Source organism: Chelonoidis abingdonii, chromosome 26 (assembly GCF_003597395.2).
Source record: "Chelonoidis abingdonii isolate Lonesome George chromosome 26, CheloAbing_2.0, whole genome shotgun sequence".
NCBI lineage: Eukaryota > Metazoa > Chordata > Testudines > Testudinidae > Chelonoidis > Chelonoidis abingdonii.
The window spans coordinates 598,169-606,263 of NC_133794.1; positions in this window are offsets into that span (position 1 = coordinate 598,169).

The window sequence follows — 8,095 nt, forward strand, 5'->3', positions numbered from 1 at the left end:
TTTGCTTGCATCTCCAGGTCTTCCCTCAGAGACAGGGCTCCGTTCATTCATGCGGGTCTCCTCCAGCTGGGCAATCAGTCTGGTCCTTGCGTGAGCCTCCCCGTTCTCAGCCCCCTTGCTTGCCACAGCTCCAGCAGGTCACGCTCGTGCGCCACTTGGTCATATCATCTTCCGTGCTGGCACACTCACAGGTGCGGGTTGTGCTCGCCGCCCCCAAGATTTCCATGGGACCCGTAGTGCACCAGCCGTCTTGAAGGTCACCACTCTCTCGCTAGGGTTGAGCTGCAGACTCACTTCCCGCCCCTGGACTGCTCACTGTCAATCCCCGCGGGGTACCCTGTGTACGCAAATCCTTCTCACTGGTGCACAACTCCCGGGGTTAACCACCCCTTCGTTTACGCTCCCCAGTCTACTTTATCTACAGAAGCATCGTCCACGGGGTGCTAGTATCTCCTGCCGCTGTCCACTCATGTTGTCACGGAGTGTGGGGAGTCCGCTTTGCACCCTCTTCCTGGAACCCACAGTGACTTTGTATTCCAGCCAGTAAAACAGAAGGTTATTGGACAACAGGAACGCAGGTTACAGCAGAGCTTGCACGCAAACGTGCAGAGACCCCTCAATCGAGTCCTTCTGGGCTTTCAGGTGCTTTGGATCCTAGCTAGGATACCTGAATTCCGCCCACACAGCCCCAAACCCAAACTCAAAAATACTTCCTCCTGAACAGCTCACCTCCCTGTGTCTTCTTTCCCAGGCAAAGTTGTTGACCTTTCCCCTCCCTTACCTTAGCTCAGGTACAGCCCGGTATAGTCCATCCTCTAAAGTCCCCCCTGCTCTCCCATTCCCCACCACAGACAGCCCCTCACCCATCACACAGATACAGATATCTGCCCCAACCTTTCTCAATTCACTCGGGCTGTTTCGAACCCATGTCCCTTGTCTAGCGGAGTGCTACTTAGTTGATGGTGGGACCCTCTGTCATAAACAAGTTTCTAGTTCTCATTCGCATAATGGGGTGGTGTGCCTCTGCACACAAGATCAGCTCCTGCCCAATAACAGGAGAACATTGGGGATCCCACAGCTGTCAAAGTGACCATTTTACAGGCGTAGTGGCTATGCTAGGCGGGAGTGGGTGTGCCTCTGCAAACAAGATCAGCTCCTGAAATTCTTTTCCACACTCGCCATAATTCACCACCAGATGTCAGGGTAGAGCTCATCCTGACTCTGTTTACACTAGCTTGGCTATTCCTACCTCCCAACTGCAGTGTAGACATTCCCTTAGTGTTACAGGACCATATGCAGCAGTAGCAGAACCTGGCTGTGTTTCTAGCTATGTTCCTATAGAAAGAGGGATGCAGGCAGGAGGGTTTGAAGGAGAGTTGGCCTACCAGGTGTTCCTCACAAAGACACACGCTATGGATAGCGCAGAAGACCAGAAGTTGCAAACTTGGGAATGGGCAAGCAGTCATCTCCTGGAAATACAAGGAGAGAATAGTTTTAATGTCTTCTATGGGGAAAGAAGACCACTAGAGGTATGATGTCGTCCAAATCCCTAACAGAAATTTTTGTACTCCACCACTGAGCAATGAGGAGTGGATGGGAGAGTCCTGTTTAACCAGAGCCCAAACTAACAAGGGCACACAGGGAAAGACCTGTCTCATCCTCAAAACATGCAGTACTAGAAGAATGAAAAAACACTCAGATCCATGCCACTAAGCAATATCAGAGAATGAGACCTGAATGAAAAAAATCCAGTGTCTGGGCTTTTAATTTACATTGGGCTTTTACATTGGGCTTTTACTGGAAATACTCCTGATCTTATTTACACTGGTATAAATCTGAATTACCTCAGTGACACTGGAGCAACCCCATTGTCTTCAAAAGTTTTGCCCAAATCTGACTGGTTGGAACTAAGGCCTTGTCTACACTAGGAAAGGTTTGCTGGCATAACTACTTTAAAGAACCTGTGAGGCTCCTTAGAATGGTACCCATAGTATGTAATTAGGCCAACATTGTAACAGCACAAAACCGAACACTCTAGCCCCACTTCCTGCCTCAAGCCCCTGCCCCTGTCCCACCCCTTCTCCAAGGCCCCATCTCTCATTCACTCTATCTCCACTTTCTGTCACTCACACTCCCCCACCCTCACTCACTCATTTTCACCAGGCTGGGACAGGGAGTTGGGGTACAGGAGGGGATGAGGGCTCTAACTGGGGGTGTGGGCTCCGGGGTGGGGCCAGAAATGAGGGGTTCAGGGTGCAGGAGGGAGCTCCAAGTTGGGCCAGGGGGTTGGATGTGGGAGGAGGTGAGAACTCCAGCTGGAGATGCAGGCTCTGGGGTGGGGCCAGGGATGAGAGGTTCGGGGTACAGGAGGGGGCTCTGGGCTGGAGCCAAGGGGTTTGGAGTGCAGACGGTTGGGGTGTGGAAGGAGGTGCAGCATGCAGGCTCTAGGAGGAAGTTTGGGTGCAGGGGGGGCTCAGGGCTGGGGCAGAGGGTTAGGTGTGGGAGAGGGTGAGGAGTGCAGGTTCCAGGTGGTGCTTACCTCAGGTGGCTCCCAAGCAGAGGTGATATATCTCTCTGGCTCCTAGGTGGAGGCGCAACCAGGCAGCTCTGCACATTGCCCTTGCCCACAGGCACCACCCCTGTAGCTCCCATTGGCCATGGTTCTCGGCCAATGGGATCTGTGGAGCTGGCACTTGGGGTGGGGGCAGCACACGGAACTGCCCTGGCCGCTCCTGCACCTAGGAGCCAAGCAACATGCTGGTTGCTTCTGGGGAGCCTCATGGAGTTGGGCAGGGAACCTGCCTTAGTCCCACACCATCAACCGGACTTTTAAGAACTGGGTCAGTGATGCTGACCAGAGCCGCCAGGGTCCCTTTTCGACTGGGTGTTCCAGTTGAAAACCTAATGCCTGGCAAGTCTATATGTAGTCCTTCTCTCAGATTATTTCCTCTTCAGCCATAATGGACACAATGGGACAAGAGGTTTAATAAAAAACAAAAAAGATGTTGTTATTTGTATTCCAGCAACGTAGAAAGGCCAGAGATCTAGACCCTGTTGTGCTGGGTGCTGTATACGGGTAGTAAGAAACAGTCCCTGCCCAAAAGAGCTTACACTGTAAAGAGATAAAAAAAGTATGCTGCCTTTATGCTGGGGAGAATATGGCCCAGTACTTTAAGAACTTGTTCCTGGTTTTATATTTTTTCTAATAATTAAAAGCAATTTATAATTGTAACCAAGCATGCTGGCGCAAATATTATTGTGCAGCAACCGTTCATGGAGGAGGTCTGAGGCACAAGGCCAAACAAAGCACCTACTGTATGCTAGTTGGTTGCTCATTGCAGTAACACAATAATACACCCTGGAGTGTCCTAATGCTTCATAATAGTATATGTCTTTCCATCCAGCTTACACCACCTGTGGGACAAGGAAGAAGTTGTAAACAAACTTTTATCTGTCATTGAATCATAGAAGATTAGGGTTAGAAGAGACCTCAGAAGGTCATCTAGTCCAATCCCCTGCTCAACGAAGGACCAACCCGAACTAAATCATCCCAGTCAGAGCTTTGGCAAGCTAGGGCTTAAAACCCTCTAAGGATGGAGTCAAGTATTAGGGAGTAGCCATGTTAGTCTGTATCCACAAAAACAACAAGGAGTCTGGTGGCACCTTAAAGACTAACGGATTTATTTGTGCATAAGCTTTCATGGGTAAAAAGCCTCACTTCTTCGAAAACTTTCACTCCATGCATCTGAAGAAGTGAGGCTTTTTACCCACAAAAGGTTATGCTCAAATAAATCTGTTAGTCTTTAAGGTGCCACCGGACTCCCTGTTGTTTCTAAGGATGGAGATTCCACAACCTCCCTAAGTAACTCATTTCAACACTTCACCACCATCCTAGTGAAATACTGTTTCCTAATATCCAATCTACACCTCCGCAACTGCAACTTGAGACCTTTGCTTTTTGTTCTGTCATCTGCCACTGCTGAGAACAACGGAGCTCCATCCTCTTTGGAACTCCCCTTCAGGTAGTTGAAGGCTGCTATCAAATCCCCCCACACTCCTCTTTTCTGTAGACTAAATAACCCCAGTTCCCTCAGCCTCTCCTCGTAAGTCATGAGCCCCAGCCCCCTAATCATTTTTGTTGCCCTCTAACAGACTCTCTCCAATTTCTACGCATCCTTTCTGTAGTGGAGGGCCCAAAACTGGATGCAATACTCCAGATGTGGCCTCACCAGTGCCAAATAGAGAGGAATAATCACTTCCCTTGATCTGCTGGCAATGCTTCTACTTATACAGCCCAAAATGTTGTTAGCCTTCTTGGCAACAAGGGCACACTGTTGATGCATATCCACTTCTGCATGCCATTGTCAACCCTGTTAGGTCCTTTTCTGAAGAATTGGTGCCTTAGCTACTTAAGCTCCTTAGTCTTAGCAGTGCATGGGATCTTCCGTCCTAAAGCTGCAGGACTCTGCACTCTGGTCCTTGTTGAACCCCTACCATCGAGATTTCTTAGGCCCAGTCCTCAATTGTCTCAGCGTTACGTTTCAACTCTATCGCCTACCCTCCAACATGCCTACCTTCCCCCCAGCTTCAGCTGTTATCACGAGAGTTGCTGAAGGGTGTGCAATTCATGCCCATCATCCAACCGGTCCTAGAGCTGGGACCGTCCAGTTTAGAGGAGTGCGAGGGCGGGCCAGACCGGCCTTGGTGGGGGGGGGGGAGCCATCGGCCCCGGGCCGATCTCGTGGGGGTCCTTGGGATGAGGGTCTTGTGGAGCACGGGCCGGTTGACGCCGCACGGCTTCCGTATTCTCCCATGCCCTCCAATCATAATTATAACCAGAGTGAACAAAACGGCCCCAAGAACCATACTCCTGTGGGCACTCTGGCTTGATACTGGGCTGCCAAGTAGACATTGATCTTAGTTAAGAGCATGGGAGCTCTAGTGTACACAATGGCGTCACTGCCACCCACACATAATGACTGGACACCCACCTGAATCTGATCCTGCTCTACACCTAGTGGACTCCATTGTAAATCATCAAGTGAGCTCCTGATCTTGTGTGGGTTCTATGTGAGATTGATCAGAATCGGACATTCCCGACCCAGAAATACTGATTCAGTAAGACCAAAGGATGCTTCAACAAATGGACATGCTTGAATTATCCTGGTATAAGTGACTGCGAGCACCTTTGGAACATTCCTGGAAGTTCCTTAAGAGACAGGGCGCCCAAATCTTCAGCTGCGTTATAAAACTGCCTCTCTAATAGCTCACATTTACCCTATCAATCACACTTATCTATGCTACCTTATATTACACCAGCTGGGATTTGACCAGCTGAGTCACAATCTGTTCTTAGGGCTGGTTCTAACCACTACGGATAAAAATCGATTTTAGAGATTACGCAATTTCATTCACGAATAACCCGTAGCCTGAAGAGCTCGAATATCTCAAAAATCGATTACTCACACCGTCTTCACCACGCGCGGATCGCATTGTCTCACGGGCTGGCCATGTCGATTCCGGAAAACTCCGTTGGGCTTGGTGACGAGTCTGAATCGACATAGTGCAGCTTCAGGGATCGATATTTCCCATCTAGATAGACGCAATATATCGATCCCAGAGGCAATCGATTTTTAAACGCGCCGATACGCGCTAGTCAGACGTGGCGTTAGAGTTATCTGTCTTAAACAGATAGAAAGTTAATAGCACAGAAGACTTTATATCTATATGACTATAAAGGGTTAACAAAGTTCAGTCAAGGCCTGGCTGTCACTGACCAAAAGAACCAATCGGGTACAGCATACTTTCCAATCTTGAGGGGGAGTTTTCTGTCATGGTGTGTCTGTTAGAATTTGGTTGTGGTTCACTCTGGGGGCTCAGAGACCAGACGCTGCAACCAGGGTATATCTCCCACTCTCCCTGATCACAGGCTCTATAAGCTTTAATAGCTGCATACTAGATAGATCAAAGCGAGTTCAGGCCGTAGTTTTGTTTTCTTATTTGCAAATGTGCATTGGCTGGAAGGAGTTTAATTCTTGTACTCTTGGGTGAACAGGTAAGAACTGTTACAGAATTTTGTAGTTTTTCTGAACAGGATGGTTGTAAATTATGACTTGGTATACTTTAGTGGCAGAGGGTTATTCCCAGTGTCTATAGCTGAAGACCCATGGTTGTTCCTATTCCACATTTTTAAAAAAATTTTCACAAAATAATTATTCTCTCCTCTCTTAATTAAAAGTTTCTTGTTTAAAAACCTGATTGTTTTTTTTTATTCTGGTGTGAGACCCCAGGGGATGGGGTCTGGTTTCACCAGGGAATTGGTGGGGAGAAAGGAGGGAAGGGGGAGAGAAAGACTAATTTCTCTCTGTGTCAGGATTACTTTCTCTCTCAGGAAGAGTCTGGGAGGGGGAAAGAGAAGGAGGGGGGAAGGTGAATTTTCCTCTCTGTTTAAAGATTCAATGAGTCTGAATCACAGTGATCTTCCAGGGTAACCCAGGGAGAGGAAGCCTGGGAGAAGCAACGGTGGGGGAAAGGGTTTACTTTCCTTGCGTTAAGATCCAGAGGATCTGGGTCTTGGGGTTCCCTGAGCAAGGTTTTGTGGGACCAGAGTGTACCAGGCACTGGAATTCCTGGTTGGTGGCAGCGCTACAGGTTCTAAGCTGGTAATTAAGCTTAGAGGAGTTCATGCTGCTACCCCATCTTTTGGACGCTAAGGTTCAGAGTGGGGAATTGTACCATGACAGTTACACAGTGTAAAACTGGAGTACTTCCATTAGATGAGATTGTGTTCTCAGTTACACCTGAGTAGTAATAAGCTCGATAGAATTCATCACCATACAAATTTTGACAGGTTTCCATGCCCCTTTTAGGGCTTATGTCCTGCCTTCCCACCCCCCATTTCCGTTGGCGCCAAAGTGTGGCACCATCGGCCATTTTGAAAAAATGGGTGTGTGTATGTGTTTGACTAGGGGAAGTGTTGTGTATGTTTGTGCTTGTGTACATGGAGAGAAAAAGGTTGAAAGAAGAGTGTAAAGAGGAAAAAAGAGAGTCTGAGTAAGGTTTAGAGGAAAAAAGGAAATTTGAAAGAAGAGAGGTAAGTTATTGAAGAAAAGAGGCAGGTTATGAAAGAATAGAAAAAGAAGAAAAATAAAGCAGTGTTTGTTTTACTGAACACGTGTAGAGCAAGACATCCTACCCCAACAACTGTTGGTAGTGAAATGAAAGCTGTTCTGGGTGGTGAGGCTAGGGAGCTAGCCCCTCCTTTTGGTGGACCAATCAGAGATGGTATTTACAGTTAGGTCACAGAACGCAGTTGTTAAACTAATCCTAGAGTCCCAAGATTTTAAACAAGAGCCTTTTAGAAACGAGCTATTGTTTAGCAATGAGCATGTGTTCTTGTGTATAAAAACATGTAGTTTTGCAAGCAGGGTTTTTAAAACAGGGTGCCTAAACACAAAGACATGTCCATGTACAAGACGCCTACAGAAGCCAAGAAGCCGGAATTGCACCTGGGTGCACCAGTCCGTGTTCAGAAGAGAAGGCCTCTTTACAGTTATTTTGCCAATGAGAAAGGGTTGTTGCCGAGCCCTACGTTTCATCCTGAAATAGAACCGAAAAAAGAGGAAGACTTTATGGAGCCACAGCCATTTGTAAAAGAGAAAAAGGATCAAGTACGAAAAAAATTGTTGTTGGATTTGGAAAAAACTGAATTAAAGGCAGAGGTAAAACCCCCTTTTTATAACAAAGTAATGAAAAAATTACAAAATGTTTTATAAAGATAAATGGTTAAATATTTTTGTTTTTTATAGGTAGGAATGGAAGAAGAGCCTATATATGAGGACCTGGCAACCGAGGGACCGTTGCAGGATAGCAATGTCGAGAACCAGCCAATAGACCCCGAGTCATGGAAAGATGGCGATATTGTTATGTGTGATGGGGCAACGCCAGATGGCTACAGTAAAGTACTGAGAAACAGGTATGTTAGCCCCAGGCTAAACAAATCCCTAGGACCATGGTAACCAAATGGCAGTTGCTCCAGGTTAATCAAGGCACCTGGAGCCAATTAAGACCTTTCTAGAAGGCAGTGGAGATAGCT